Source organism: Hemiscyllium ocellatum, chromosome 24 (assembly GCF_020745735.1).
Source record: "Hemiscyllium ocellatum isolate sHemOce1 chromosome 24, sHemOce1.pat.X.cur, whole genome shotgun sequence".
Lineage (NCBI taxonomy): Eukaryota > Metazoa > Chordata > Chondrichthyes > Orectolobiformes > Hemiscylliidae > Hemiscyllium > Hemiscyllium ocellatum.
This window is the reverse complement of record NC_083424.1, coordinates 39,658,388-39,675,626: the sequence shown is the minus strand read 5'-3', so window position 1 is coordinate 39,675,626 and position 17,239 is coordinate 39,658,388. Positions and strand designations below refer to the sequence as shown.

At 38.6% G+C, this 17,239-nt stretch overlaps 1 protein-coding gene across 1 annotated transcript in view; it reads right to left on the bottom strand.

The window, feature by feature from the left end:
* ksr2 (kinase suppressor of ras 2) overlaps positions 1-17,239 on the bottom strand; it is a 434,890-nt gene that overhangs the window by 180,436 nt on the left and 237,215 nt on the right. The window lies entirely within an intron of this gene.

Below are 17,239 nucleotides of genomic sequence, written 5' to 3'. Positions count from 1 at the left end.
AATAATTAACACAGCAGATAGTAACATTTGTGATCTACATTCTTGATAAAAACATGTAAATTTTCAAGTATGCCACATTGTTATTTAAAATTCATTTTGCTCCAGAGAGCAACACTGCTGACACGTCACGAGTCGCACAAGAAAAAGTCTACCTTGCTCTCTTCATGCTGTGAGCGCTAACTAAAGCTTGATATACTCAAGTGTGAGTTGAAGGGCTTGTACATTCTAAAAAGCCGCAAAGTAAACGTGGTGATGCTTCTATCTGTTTTATTAGGGTCAATTACCATCTATAATTGGAACCATTTTCAACCTGACAGTGAAAGTCTCACCAAACTTTCAAACATTATTAATACATTTTATGTATATGAGAATATGAAAAGGATTAATCTCACTGGGACATATTTGAAATCCTTCAAGTGAAGTGTTTTGCTGCCTGTAACATATGTACTTGAGTTTATCATTCCTCCAAGTGGAACAAGTACTTCAGGTTCATACATAATTGCAAAGCATCTAAGCACAAAGCCTGCAGAATAAAATTAGCTTCAAGAATCAACTTTGATGGTGGAGGACCGGACAGCAAGAATATCTAAAGAGGGCAAAAATATCTTGCTACAAAAACTGTTCACAAGTCTGATCAAAACACTTGAGGATTTAACTTGCTTTTCGCGTCCTCCATTTCACCACTACTGTGCTCAACTTCCCTCATCTCCTTCATCATGCTGAGCCCTCATTAGCATTCCTTCAAGCAATACATTGCACACAGGCATTAGATAAATTGTGGCTGGAATAGTCTGAGGAGGGATCCAGCATTAGTATTGATCCAGCGTATATTATCTTACTGGTGCCATCTGGTCTTGTAATGAGTTTATTTTCAGAATATAAGTCTCCTCTTGCAGTAATCCTCTGCCAAAGCAAGATTTCTGACTCTAGATGTGGTTATGAGAGTACCAACAGTTGACACAAAGTGACTTTTCAGCACTGTGTTGGGCTTGATATCCTTTCAAATGATTATTTTCTTCTTCCTCTATAAAGCTCAAATAAAGAGTATTCCTGCCAGAAAACATGATGCTGACAAAACAAAATTTATCAAAATCTGTAAGGCATACCAGAGGTTTAGTGGTTAAATACATCTGCAACAAGATTCAGGAAGCCTGACACCATCCAGGACAATAATTCACTTGCAATCTCCCATCCATCAGCTTTAGCATTCATTCCTTCCACCAACACTGCACTGTGACTGCAGTGAAAACTACATAGAGGAAGAACAGTAATAACAAAGGCTTATTTGACATACTTTCTCAAACCTGTGACCTCTACCATCTTGAAAGTCAAGGGGTGCATGGAAACACCTTCACCATCTTCAAGTCACATTTGCTCTTGCACAACATGGTCAATGTATCAAAATCTCAGAATGCCTACCTAACTGTGGTGGCAACTACACCTCAACGACTGCAGTCATTCAAAAAGACGTTCCACCACTAAATAGCGACCTTGCCAGCCCATATCCCAAGAATACAATTAGAAAGGTAGAAAGCCAATCAAGAGGGCATTGAGAAAACTGATTAAGAAACATTTTAAGAATACTTAATTTTCTTGTGTCCTTTAAATTGATTTTCACACATTTATCATACCTTAATACTAACTGCGGATTCTGTGGGTGCTCAGGAAATTGTGTGCAGCACGATAGTTGGGGCTGATTGTAAGGTTCAAATGGAGTTCCTTCTTTTTCAGGCAGGCATCTTTCATGTCAGTGCTTTCTGTTCCTAAAAGTGTGCATGTGATTCAATGTAAAAGTCTCTCACCCATCTTCCCAATCTATGTCTGCTGATTTATTCTGAAGCAAATCGGATTAAAAATTCACTCCAATATCTTATCTTCTCACAAATATTACCTATATATCTTAGGGACATCATTAGTGTATTTAAAAAAAAACATTCAAACTTAAAGTAAATCTTATTGTGCAGAATGTATGTTAGATAGTATTTTTGTTAGGTACATGGGGGAATAAGCATTTATAAAGATAATCTGGAAACTTTGGAACTTTATGTTCCTTGTAGTGTTGTGAATAGTACTCCAACTACATTAAGCAGCATCACACTGTACTGCTCCCTTAGGTCATTAGCTTTAGTAAAATCTTTGACAATTGTCATATGTTCTACATTGCATCTGACTAAGTATAAGTTTGATAGATCTAACTTGTGTCTCCCCATTCACATAGAAAATTAATGGCAGCATCCTGCCCATGATTAAGTAGTCTGCGTGCTTGACTATCCTAATGAGGTTCAAAAGCATATATTATTTTTAGAAATCCAGCTTCAGATTTTGTTTCTGCATTAAAACAATGGGGTCAAATCCAAATGACAGATCAATGTAACATGTGGAGAAAGGAGACAGCTCTGAGCTGGTGGAGATCAGGTGGCTTTTCAATCTTTCATTCACAGTCTCAAGCTGTTCAGCTCCCTGAGAACCAATCATAGTTTTGGCAGGGTAGAGGGCCTTTGTCACTGATCACCAGTCATTATTCCACAGACCAATCAGATACTTGTTGCCAACGGAATCTCCATTTGTACACATCCCTTGGATCTTACACATCTGCAAAGTACACCAATTACTGCTTGAACAAGTAGCTATATAAATGGTGCTTACAGGAGGGTCAGGTTGCTGGCTTTTAAAAGTGTAGTGATCATTCAACATTTCTTGGCTTTAAAATAGCTCTTTTCCTATTTCAGCACACAATTAAAAATACAGTAAGATAGAAAAGCACTGCCTTTACAACATTTATATAAACACCGACTGAAATTGTGTGAGAGTTAGGAGGTATATGCTGGCCAAGTTTCACTTTGTAAATAAATACAACTGAGTAAAGTTTGGCTCCCATCTTCATCAATTGAATTACGATCCAGAAGCAGGGTTAAATTCATAACCTTGGGTCAGAGGGCTGATTTTGGGTGGTTTGTCACCTACCTGTGGGGATATCCGACTGAAAACAAAAAATGCTGGAAATCACAACAGGTCAGGCAGCAGAAGAGACAGCAAGCTAACATTTCAAGTCTAAATGACACTTCACCAGAGCTCCACGTCAGCTCTAAAGAATTATCTAAACTTGAAACTATAGCTTGCTCTTTCTCCATGGATATTGCCTGATCCACTGTGATCTTAGCATCTTTTATTTTTAGTACAGATTCCAACATCTGCAGTAAATTGTTTCTACATGAAGTCTAATTCCTGAGTTTGGGGTAATTCTGATGATGGAGCAGTTTTGGGACCAAAAGGAAGTATTCCTGCTCCTTCAGAGCCACATGGAGTGCCACAGAGACATTTGTCTTCTCCGACAGATTGCCCTTACCTTGTTGCAGCCTCTCGGTTTCCTGCTGTCCTGGGAATTGGAGAGTTGTGGATGAGATCCAACAAACAGTGCAGGAAACCTAGGGTTCTGTTTCTGGTTGCTCCACGCGCCATAGTATTTTAATTTCTATTTACTTTAAGCTTTACACATCTTGTCTGGACAAGAAAATACAAAGGTCAGCAGATTGGAGCCACATCCCTCATATACTTGGAATTCTTGCCCAATTAATGCTCCCACTTGCACACAACCTCTTTCTCTTATTAGGATAAAGGTCTTTATTATTGGAATTCCAGGGAATAAAAAGTGCATTATATGCAAAGTTTTAAACAACACAATATAGCAAAAATCTTGTAATTTAAAATCTGGAAGTGTTTGGCACCATTGTACAAAACTAAGCAATACTCTTTTCTGCTAGACCAATGGCAGATGAATGGTTTATTCTCTGAGATATCATTACCCGTTGCCTGAAGATATTGATGTAAATGAAGGAAAATAAGACTGGTTCTTAGCCTACAGTGTAAAATCTCTTTTGATTTAACAGATTGTAAATATTTTTCACATGTACAGTCCGCAATATTGTAATGTGCTAATACAAGTATGATACTGCTTTCAATCTGCAATACAACTTAACATCCTCAGAAACGTATCCTGAATTTATAATAAGATGGTGAGAATGTTAGTTGTGTGGAACAGCATATATTCAGGTATCTCACAATATGCCTCAATACTAACCAGTATGACATTTTCCCATTTCTCATTAGTGGCCTCTCTCTGAAAATGCCAATTCATTAGATCATGTTCACTCCAAATTAAATCGTGACTGATCATGCCATGCTTATCTCACCCGATGTTTTTAAAACTGGCAGTGATAGGAGACAGTTAGCACATCATTCTGAGTTAGTTTCAATTCCAGTTTGACAGTTGAAAGGTGTTGATGTCAATGTGCTACCAAATAACCTGGATATAATGTTTCAGTACTCTTTTCAAAGGTCAGAAAAAATAGTCTGCAATAATTCAATAGCATAAATTAAGTCTACTACAGAGTTATAGATTAAATGCAGGCCGAATACTCATATACACAGGCTCATGAGCAAGAAAACAGCTCACATACAAATTGTGAGTTTTTGAGAATTAAAACAATCCTGCTAATGAAAGGTTAAACTTCACATATTTCATCATTATTAAACAGTATATATAAGAAATTTTGTCAATTCTTTAAAGTCAATAGCCCTTAATGAGTGAAAATAAAATGGTTTACTGAAAATTGCATCCAAGAGTTATGATCCTTTTAGGTCCAGATATGGAGCTTTGCACCCAACCTCCTCAGACCTATAGAGTCAGAGATGTACAGCTCAGAAGCAGACCATTCAGTCCACGCCAACCGTAATCCTGCACTAAACTAGTCCCACCTTGGCTTATATCTCTCCAAACCTTTATTATTCATGTTCTTATCCAAATATCTTTTAAATGTAACTGTACCCACATCCACTACTTCCTCTGGAAGTTCATTCCACACACAGACCAGTCTGTGTAAAAAGGTTGCCCCTCATGTCCTTTTTCAATACCTCCTCTCACCTTAAAAATATGCCCCCCAGTCATGAAATCTCCCACCTTAGGGAAAAGACATGTTCCATTCACTTTATCTATACCCCACTTGATTTTACAAACCTTTATAAAGGTCATCCATCAACCTCTTAGGCTCCATTGAAAAAGTACCAGGCTATCCAGCCTCTCCTTATAACACAAACCTTCTGTTCTTAATGATAGCCTGGTAAATCTTTTTGGAATCACTAATATCCTTCCTATAATAGGATGACCAGAACCAGATACAGTACTTCTGAAGGGACCTCATCAATGTCATGTACAACCTCAACACGACCTCTGTTATGACAAGGGGTAAACCTTTCTGCTAAGTTAAACCAGACACACAGAAAAGCTTACCTCACGCTGTAATCTGTTGAATGTCGAGTGGCAAAGAACTATCCCAAATATCACTAAAGAAAAATTAATAATTTTATTCTCTAAGTCCAAAAGAGAACATTAGATAACAAAAATTTATAACTCCTTTCTCTTAAACCGATCTTTACCTCCCACTATGCAATACTGATCCAATAAATTCCCTTTTACATTTACATCAATCAATTTCAACACCAGTTATCATCTTTGGATGTCAAACTTTCTCTGTAGATTTCCCTCGGCTTTGGTATTCTGCTGCACAAATTTCTTATTGTCAGGTACCTTTTAGAGAGACACAGAGTGTGCTGAAAAATATAAAATGGAACTTTTCATTAAAACAAATAACTGGAACTGCATTGTCATGGTACAAAACAAATTCAAATTTGGCCAATCATTTTAAATTATGCCCTAGATACTAAAATGCAATCGAATTTGAATTTTACTATTTTGAATGACATCAAACCAATGAAATGATCAGATGTTTTGGACATTTTGAACAGTTGGCAGGAGAACAGCAAAGAGCAGTCAAGCACCAGACTGCCAGGAGATGGCAGTCTGATACTTAGCTGCTCTTTCCTTTTCTCCCGCCAACTGTTCAAAATGTCCGAAACATCTAACCATTTCATTGGTTTGATGTCATTCAAAATAGTAAAATTCAAATTCGATTGGATTTCAGTATCTGGGGCATAATTTAAACTGGTTGACCAAATTTGAATTTGTTTTGTACCATGACAATGCAGCTCCTGCTATTTGTTTCAACCAAATGTTACATTTTTACATTTTTCAGCACACCCTGTGCCTCTCTAGGTCCATGCCAGCTTCTTCTCTCTCAAAGGTATAGTATACACCTACACCTTAATAACACTTCCCAACTCCTGTACTTAAAGATCTGAGCAGTGAAGGCAAGCATGCAAAATGCGTTCATTACCATCCTGTTTACATGTGACACAGACTTCAAAGAATTATGTACCTGCATATGAATGAAATGGCTCCAAGGAGAGAGAAAGTACAAGTGACAACAATTAGGAAAATGTTTGTGTCTGTATGTCAAATTGTTAAATAAATGTACTGATCTAAAACGTTACTTAATTAAAATGATACTTTAAACAATTATTTAAATTGTAATTAATTTATGTGGATCTTAACAATTCAAAAACTCAGCCTTTGATAGCTCATAGTTAAGATGGTTTACTGCAAGATAATTGGCAGTCTGCAACGTTTCACCACACCCAGAGAATATAAACAGTAAGTTGTATTTATATACCATATTGCCGTTAATTTACTAAAGCACCTCAGAGTCATAGAGTCATAGAGATGTACAGCATGGAAACAGACCCTTTGGTCCAACCTGTCCATACCGACCAGATATCTCAACCCAGTCTAGTCCCACCTGCTAGCACTTGTTGCAATTGTACCTGCCTCCACCACATCCTCTGGCAGCTCATTCCATTCACGTACCATCCTCTGTGTGAAAAACTTGCCCCTAAAGTCTCTTTTATATCTTTCCCCTCTCACCCTAAACCTATGCCCTCTAATTCTGGACTCCCCGACCCCAGGGAAAAGACTTTGTCTATTTATCCTATCTATGCCCCTCATAATTTTGTAAACCTCTATAAAGGTCTCCCCTCAGCCTCTGACGCTCCAGGGAAAACAGCCCCAGCCTGTTCAGCCTCTCCCTATAGCTCAGATCCTCCAAATCTGGCAACATCCTTGTAAATCTTTTCTGAACCCTTTCAGGTTTCGCAACATCTTTCCGAAAGGAAGGTGACCAGAATTGCACGCAATATTCCAACAGTGGTCTAACCAATGTCCTGTACATCTGCAACATGACCTCCCAACTCCTGTACTCAATACTTTGACCAATAAAGGAAAGCATACCAAACGCCTTCTTCATTATCTACCTGCGACTCCACTTTCAAGGAGCTATGAACATGCACTTCAAGGTCTCTTTGTTCAGCAACACTCCCTAGGACCTTACTATTAAGTGTACAAGTTCTGCTAAGATTTGCTTTCCTAAAATGCAGCACCTCGCACTTATCTGAATTAAACTCCATCTGCCACTTTTCAGCCCATTGGCCCATCTAGTCCAAATCCTGTTGTAATCTGAGGTAACCCTCTTTGCTGTGCACTACACCTCCAATTTTGGTGTCATATGCAAATTTACTAACTGTACCTCTTATGCTCGCATCCAAATCATTTATGCAAATGACAAAAAGTAGAGGGCCCAGCACTGATCCTTGTGGCACTCCACTGGTCACAGGCCTCCAGTCTGAAAAACAACCCTCCACCACCAGCTTTGAGCCAGTTCTGTATCCAAGTGGCTGGTTCTCCCTGTATTCCATGAGATCTAACCTTGCTAATCAGTCTCCAATGGGGAACCTTGTCGAACGCCTTACTGAAGTCCATATAGATCACATCTACTGCTCTGCCAGCATCAATCTTCTTTGTTACTTCTTCAAAAAATTCAATCAAGTTCGTGAGACATGATTTCCCACACACAAAGCCATGTTGACTATCCCAAATTAGTTCTTGCCTTTCCAAATACATGTACATCCTGTCCCTAAGGATTCCTTCCAACAACTTGCCCACCACTGAGGTCAAGCTGATCGGTCTATAGTTCCCTGGTTTGTCTTTACCGCCCTTCTTAAACAGTGGCAACACATTTGCCAACCTCCAGTCTTCCAGCACCTCACCTATGACTATCGATGATACAAATATCTCAGCAAGATGTCCAGCAATCACTTCTCTAGCTTCCCACAGAGTTCTCGGGTATACCTGATCAGGTCCTGGGGATTTATCCACCTTTAACCGTTTCAAGGCATCCAGCACTTCATCCTCTGTAATCTGGATATTTTGTAAGATGTCACCATATATTTCCCTACAGTCTATATTTTCCACATCCTTTTCCACAATAAATACTGATGCAAAATATTCATTTAGTATCTCCCCCATTTTCTGTGGCTCCACACAAAGGCCACCTTGCTGATCTTTGAGGGGCCCTATTCTCTCCCTACTTACCCTTTTATCCTTAATATATTTATAAAAACCCTTTGGATTCTCCTTAATTCTATTTGTCAAAGTCCCCGTTTTGCCCTCCTGATTTCCCTCAAGTATACTCCTACTTTCTTTATACTCTTCTAAGGGTTCACTCGATCTATCCTGTCTATACCTGATATATGCTTCCTTCTTTTCTTAACCAAACCCTCAAGTTCTTAGTCATCCAGCATTCCCTATACCTACCAGCCTTTCCTTTCACCCTGACAGGAATATACTTTCTGTGAATTCTTGTTATCTCATTTCTGAAGGCTTCCCATTTTCCAGTTGTCCCTTTACCTGCGAACATCTGCCTCCAATCAGCTTTCAAAAGTTCTTGCCTAATACCATCAAAATTGGCCTTTCTCCAATTTAGAACTTCAACTTTTAGATCTGGTCTATCCTTTTCCAACACTATTTTAAAACAAATAGAATTATGGTCACTAGCCCCAAAGTGCTCCCCCCACTGACACCTCAGTCACCTGCTCTGCCTTATTTCCCAAGAGTAGGTAAGTTTTGCATCTTCTCTAGTAAGTACATCCACATACTGAATCAGAAAATTGTCTTGTACACACTTAAGAAATTCCTCTCCATCTAAACCTTTAACACTATGGCAGTCCCAGTCAATGTTTGGAAAGTTAAAATCCCCTACCATAACTACCCTATTGTTCTTATAGATAGCTGAGATCTCCTTACAAGTTTGTTTCTCAATTTCCCTCTGACTATTGGGAGTTCTATAATACAATCCCAGTAAGGTGATCATCCTTTTCTTATATCTTATCTTAATCTGCTTCTTAGGACCAGTGTCCTTTGGGAACTCAATGAACCATCACGAAGTATAGAGTGCATGGATCAAACAGTGGATGCAGAGAAAGCTGTCATTGACAATGGCCGAATCTGTGCAACACTCAATTTCTCTACGTTGAGCCAGAGTTGGCTAGTCCTCGGAATGGTGATAAGTTTGGATATGGCATTGGTTTATTACTAGATGTATCCAGAACCAAAATTGCTGATTTTGTATGGGAGGGGAAAAACATTAATGCAAATGAGAAATGGGATAAACAAATTCCATGAGTATGATTTGTTTTGTATATGGTGAAGCTGACTAAAGAGCTGCCATTGTAGCTGCATACCACAAAATTTTATTTGGTAAAATGTAATTGGTCATCTTACTACTGCTTCATGAGTTGTCCCTCGGATCCAGGATGTCGTCTGTTGAGCAAGATGAGTCTTCAGATGACAGAGGAACCTAATTTTGGATTCAGACATTTTTCCACAGTAGTGGCGCACTGGTACATAGGAAAATGGAATTTGCAGCCGTGGGTTGCCTTTCCTGTGCCATTACTATCTCACAGTCAAGTCACTGTGTCTTAAAGTGGCTTGTGCCTTGATAGATAAGGAGGTGTCATGCTCAGTGGTTGGTAGCTTTCTCCTCCTAGTCAGTGGCATCAATGCCTCCATATTTCAGTGACCTTGACTGCATTTTTATATCTTTTCTTTTGTCTGCCCATTGAATGTTTGTCAGTGGAGAGCTGAGAAAAGATAACATACTTAGGGAAGTGGTTTATTTGGATGTCTGGCTCAATGGTCAGTTCTTTTGAGTTAGTTCTTCAGAAACACGGTTTGATACTGGCAGTTTCATGGAGGACCCTCCTATTGGTCTTGCAATTTTTCCATTTGATTCCCAAAATTTGACATTGGGACTGCTGGTGGGGGTTCTCGAATCTTGGCATGAAACTGATAGATGCTCCAGGTTTCATTATACATTCTCCAGATCAATCCTATTTATGTAGGTTGTGACACAAATGACCAATTGGCCTAGTGAGGGTTGGTATAGGACCTTCATTTTGTTTAAAAACAGGCCGATCATCATCTAAAAGGTTCTGAAAAGGTAGAGTGTCCTTTATATGTCCTGTGCAAATGAGGTATCACACCACTATCATCTACAAATTGTAACTTATTGATATCCAAGATGGTGAGTTTTATTGTTATTCAAAATTGATCAATGTTGGAGAGCTTCCCATCCAGAAGCTGCTGGATGCTGAAACCAGAGGTAGGCCATTTCAGAGGAACTAACAGTGAACTCTACTTCTGCAACCTGAATAGTCAAAGGAAGTTTGCAATTTTACAGCAGAAGACAAGGGCCTGCATTCGCAGAACTACAAGCTTTATAGTAATAGATCATTAAAACTTGTCAATCACAATGCCACCATACTGTGCTTTCGTTTTAATGTGAAAAGATTTCCAATGCACACTGACACCAGAACAGTAGTATATCTAATTAGTCAGGAAGCTATCTGAATCTCACTCATGCCAGAAATTGTACAACCATATCTTGAAGTCTATGACAAAGAAGTATGTTAGCCTTTCGTTTGCTTTTTCTCTACATATCACTTTCTACATCCAAGTAGATTAACATCGTCTAAAATTTACTGAAAATTTTATGAATTATATAGTTGTTATTTAGTTATCTTCCTGGTTAATCTATTATTTTGGCAGAAAACCTAAAATATTTTCTGATATTTGTGATATGATGGATTCTAGAGTCATTGGATACATATGATCATGAAAGTAATCTAAAAATGTTTTAGTATTTGTTGAATATGTCAATGCTTTCATAATTTACTCAAATATTGAAGCCAGTGGGCATACTGGAGACTTATGACCAGTGTGTATATTTAAAATATTAAAATGGTAATACCTTAAAAAAGGACAGAAAGTCATAAAATTGCTTTGCTTTGTATGCCAAACAAATTGAACATCTTGGCATGTTCATAAAAATTCACCTTCAGCGTTTCAACACAAGGAAAAAGCTGGTGCATTCACTTATTTCTTAAGAATGCAACCAAAAACTGTCAGCCCATGGAGCAAATCAACGTTCATGAATATACAATGTTCCCTGGGCACTGGGCGACAAGTAAGTTCACATCACACAGTAAGGACACCTGTCTCGTGTCAGCATTTGAGGTAAAATATATCTTAAATAAACAAAAGGTCCGGTAGACTGAACCCAGTGATGGGCCAATTGTATTGCACATTATTTTTCATTATTGAAACAATCAGAGAATGAAAAGAATTATCTTTCAGACACAGCTTGCTACAATTTACAAACCTAATACAAGTTGCTGATTTTAGAAAATAATTCAAAACCTTAGTATAACACTTCCTACAGCACATTCAGAAATGGAGAATAACGTCTCACCAAGAGTGATTAATGTAATGTTGAGTAGTCACTATAAAAAGGTTGGCACATTTGTGGTTATGAAAGAAATGCAGAATTCTCAGTCAGAAATGCCAATGATAATGTCACCTATAAAGAAAGCCATATTGAGCATTATAATGAATGTTGGAACAATACCCTGACATAGCAGTAGAAAATATTAACTGTATTTTCTCATCTCAAAAATTTACTAGCGGTTATTTGTTCCTTTTCAAAAACAAACTTGACATAACCTATTGGGTTAAATTTCACCAAGACACCAGGCACGGAAAGCAATGAGTTTAGGCGCATTACTGGCTTCAGTGTGGGAGGCCTTTCAAGAAGGTTAATAACAAAAAGAAAGGCTTGCAATCATATAGCAACTACCACAGTTTTAAGGTTATCCAAAGATTTAAGACAATGGTATAGTTTCACTATTGTAATAGGGGAATCACACCATCATTTCATATTGAATGAAAGATAAAGATTGATCAGGACATGCCCCTGCTTTTCGCATCCACATAAGAGCGCTGACACCTTGGTAGAATACCTCATCTGAAAGATGTCAGTTCTTGGAATGCAGCACTCACTCAATGCTGTACTGGAGAATTAACATGAATTTTATATTCCAACCTCTGGATTGGAGCTGGAAGAGACTACAGGCAGCTAATGCATGGATTGCCGCTGTGACAACCAGCTCCCATTAGGAGCAATTTCTACCCTTGAGAGTGGCTGGTCAATCTAATGATTTGGTAGCCCCAATAGTTCCAGAGCTCTATAGTATACACTGCAGGAAGCGACAGAAAGATTGGAGACCTGTCAGGGATGGGGAGTCCGAGGCACTAGGAGGGAGCTGAAAGTCTAAAGAGGAAGGAATTTTGGACAGCAGACAACTTTTGCATACAGGGCACCCGCCTGAATGATGTGCCCCACTTACTACATGTATTTTGCTAACCTGTCCTCAAAATATTTTCTCCTCATTTCCACCCACTTGACCATGTTAATGCATTATAGCATTGGTCTTGCATTATCCTGAGAATTAACTTGGTACCAAGCTTAACTGAGCCTTAAATGATTATTTAAATATGGCAGGCAGGTTTCAGCACTTACCTTGTAAAACGATGGGTCGGCAAGTGCGGCATATCTGTATATAGGGTGGGTGGGAAGGTGGTGGACTAGTCATTTTTATAGACACCCCCACCATCAAAAACACACTCAGTGAAGAGTGTAAAATAAAATCCAACCTCTAGTCATCCATCAATGTTTTATTTGACAACTGGTGACCATCCCATTCACTCCACACTCCACTGAAGGTAATTTTTGATAAAGTGAAGAACTAATTTATTGTTCTTTTGCTATGAAGATGAATATTTAATCTCCAAATAGGATTGATGTCCTTTTTCTGTTTTTATTATAGTGCATGGCATTCCCTTCAAACATTGCATCTATTGTACTTGTGTACAAATTAACACAACATTTTTCCACAGCACCTCTTTTTCTGCACCAAATTTCATTCATAAATAGCTAACTATCAGGACTGCTCATCTGCAAATGTTAGAATTCCACTGCAGTAACAGGATGAGCTTTCAAACTTAAATAGTTTAGCATTCTAATTATCTTATTGCTGCACTATTGTATATCATTCTTAACTATTCTGAATGCTGTTATAATTCTATATATTTATGCTCATGTTAGATAATATCATAGATCCTTTCAAACTACTTTAGGTTTTGTAAATATCTACACCACAATTCTCATCAGATACAACTGATTGATAATATCAAGAACATCAAACCTAAGATAACAACAAAACTGGCATTAAAGTGATGTTTGACTTGCCAGAGACATATGAAAAACATCTATTAAGTGTATGATTTTATAATAGACCATAACGAATCTGGAGTTAAGCAGCATATTTCTGTATTTATCAATGTGCATGCAAGTAATGCATTACATTGATAAGGAAACAAAAAGTACAGCCAAGTGTCAACTACCATTACAATTTCTCACTTTAAATTTATCTGATAAATAGTACTCGATTACTGCCAAGGAATAAGCTGCACTTTAACAGGTTCTTAATGAACAAACAGAACACAAAAATGACAATCAAGCATGAATAATTTTTTTATTAGGTGATGCTTTAGTCAAAAGAATGAGGGAACCAAGTCTAGAAAGTAACACATGAAAGGCTATATTTTCCATTTGACATAATACAACTTACCGTACAACCAAGGACTCTCCTTCTCATCCTCTTCTTTTCTGTCCTGGCCAAAGCTAATCTATGAGCTGATCAGCTGAAAGATTGTCAGCTGTTAAGTTACATATCTCTGGTCTTTCCTGAAACAAATCACAGATTGTACACTATGCCTTGATGTTGAGAGGAATAGCTATTATTACATCACAGTCTGAAATGTTACTCCAATTTTGTAATGCCCATCATAAACTCATCCTCCCACTGAAAAATCAGTGTAGCCAATTTTAAAAACTGGTGGCCACCCATTTCTTGGCTGAAAGACAGGCAGCCAATACTTCAAACTAGAGCGGAATATCCTGACCACCAACCTATGCACAAAGCGCACACAGTCAGAGATTCATAGAATCATACAGCACAGAAACAGACTCTGCCATCCAAACGGTAGGCCAAAACCAGAAGATTATAGGGGCAGAAATTAGGCCATACAGTCCATCAAGTCTGCTCTGCCATTCAATCACGGCTGATAAGTTTCTCAACACCATGCTCCCGTTTTCTTTCCGTAATCCTTAATCCCCTTGATAGTCAAGAACCTGTCTGTCTCAGTCTTAAATATACTCAATGATCTGACCTCCACAGCTTTCTGTGGCAAGGTATTCTATAGTTTCACCACTCTCTGACTGAAGATGTTGCTCCTTATTTCCATTCTAAAAGGTCTTCCCTTCATTCTAAGTCTATGCCCTCAGGTCCTAGTCTCTCCCACCAACGGAAACACCTTCCCAACATGTGCTCTGTCCAGGCCACTCACTCTTCTGTATGTTTCAACGAGATCTCCCTACATCTTTCTAAACTCCATTGAGTATAAAGCCAGAGTCCTCAAGCGTTCTTCATACGTTGTGCTTTTCATTCCTGGGACCATTCTTGTGAACTGCCTCTGAACATGCTCCAGGGCCAGTATATCTTTCCTGAGATTTGGGGCCCAAACCGGCGCACAATACTCCAAATGTGGTGTGACATGCCAAACGTAATCCTAAAATAAACTAGTCCCAACTGCCTGCTTCTTGCCCATATCCATCCAAAGCTTTCCTATTCATGTACTTATCTGTCTTTTAAAAGTTGTAAATGTGCCCACATTCACCACTTCCTCAGGAAGTCCATTTCATACATGAACCACCTCTATGTAAAAAAATGTCCTTAATGTCTTTTCTAAATTTCTCTCCTCTCAGCTTAAAAATCTGATGAAATTTTCAGGTATCTATGTAAATGAGTGAGCAGCTGCCAACCTGAAACAAGGAGTCTGCCTCAATACATAAGAGCCAGCTAAAGGATTCTGATTTTCAGGTACAGCTGGGCATGCTGTAGTAGAATACGAGTGACTTAATCAGTAGACCACTGCAGACCACTTAAAATGTAGCATCACAAGAAATCCTGTCATACTGATCCCAACTGAGATTAAGTGCTGGGGTGTAGGTTAGATTAGATTACCTACAGGCCCTTCGGCCCAACAAGTCCACACTTGAACTTCTGAAGAGTAACCCACCCAAACCTATTTCCCTCTGACTAATGCACCTAACACCATGGGCAATTTAACATGGCCAATTTACCTGACCTGCACGTCTTTGGACTGTGGGAGGAAACCGGAGCACCCAGAGGAAACTCACGCAGACACGGGGAGAATGTGTAAACTCCACACAGACACTTGCCCAAGGACCTGGGACCCTGGTGCTGTGAGGCAGCAGTGCTATCCCCTGAGCCACCGTGCCGCCTGTAGTGGGGGCACCAACTTAGATCGTCAACTGTGATTAAAGGTATTTCCTGGAGGTTTCATCACGGCATTTGCTTCCATGCTCCAGTCAATATGTGCATCCGTGTGATGCAAATGCCTCACTCCATCAAAGATGCATTGCCCAAGAAGCCTGTATTCTCATTTTCAACATTTTTATACTTGATCAAGATTAATGTTCAAAGAAAATAATTTTTTAAAAATGCATTAATGAGTATCGATGCTATTCCTTCAGGGTTACACACTGCAGTGTCATGGAGAACAATGTTCAATTCCTGGAGCTCCATGCCCATCCTTAAGGGTTGGTGACTCTAGCACTGACTTGGGTCTATGGCCTATTGCTCATAAATAACAATTACAATGAGTAATAAAGGACTCAAATGGCTAAGGTCTCAAGGAGGCACCAATGGGTAGGTAGTGGTTCTACTCTGGCAACTTTGTGCCTGCTTTGGATTTATAGTAAAAGAAAATGCATTTGTTATATATTATGCCAAGTAAGTTTTTTAATAAAAAGGTTTGAGAAGTGTATTAATGTAACACTTTTCCAAAGGAAGCATGTGACATCAGCACTTATTCAGTGAAAACTACAATATCATTTGTGCTGAACAGTAAGCTCACGCCCAATAAAATCTGGGTTCCAATTATTCCAGTTCATTTAATCAAAGATCCTCATGGGTAGCATTAAGGGAGTTTAACTTTATTCAATTTTGACTGGATTAAAATGTAAGAGGTGACAGGGCAGAGTTCAAACAGCAGAAATTGCTTTCAATAAGTTCAGGTACGCATGGGGTTGTGCAGCTGACCTCTTGGGGTCAACGTGAATTCTCATTCAATCAGTATCACTACCCCAGGCTTGAACAATACAGGTCAGCAGTGTATGTATTCAATCTACATTCCCTATTAAAAGGAACCTACAAAATGGTCAGATGAGAATTTATTTAAAGCAATGTTGTCTTCTTACTAATGCTTAGTTAGAAAGTTTACATCTGGGTTCAGGGCCATCCTAAAAAAAATATTGAGTGGTTAACCTGTAGTTGGTTCTTATGTACCAGAAAAAAGTAAATGACCATTATGATTAAACTGCCATTTTATGCCTGCATTCCCCTAAATTAACAGCATTTTGCTGGTAAATAGCACTTGCTGGAAAAGGCATAGCAAAGGAGAGATTTATGCTATTTTCCTTTTGTATATTTTAATCCAATGATGTCTTGTTTGTACATGAGTTCATCATCTCATTGTAAGTAAGACACAAGCCTACTCCTTGGGGCAAATCCATGACCACGAGGTTGCTTTTACAAAGGTAGGACCTTTATTGCATCTTTTCACCCAGAATTTCAGCATTATTTGTCTGATGTGAAAATTATGATGTTTGCGTAACACATACCAGCTGGAGATATCACCTCTCCAGTAACCTAGAACTACATATGGTGAATTCCTGACAGGATCTAAAAAGCATCTGAAGCCTCCAGGGAAAGGATCACCCATCTTTCTGGTGTCATCTCATGACATTGTAGCTGACACAAGGTGCTGAGCAGAATCAAAGCACTGAACATGTTATCTCACACTTACTGATACAATGTACTGGTGCTGTCCAATCAAGACAATTACATCAATCTATCATTTTCTTAAGTAATAAACTCGACACCACATTCTTGATAATGTGCAGCAATTAACATCACTATATATGATGACTTGTAAGTGAACATCATGGCATGTGATTTCAACAGCTGT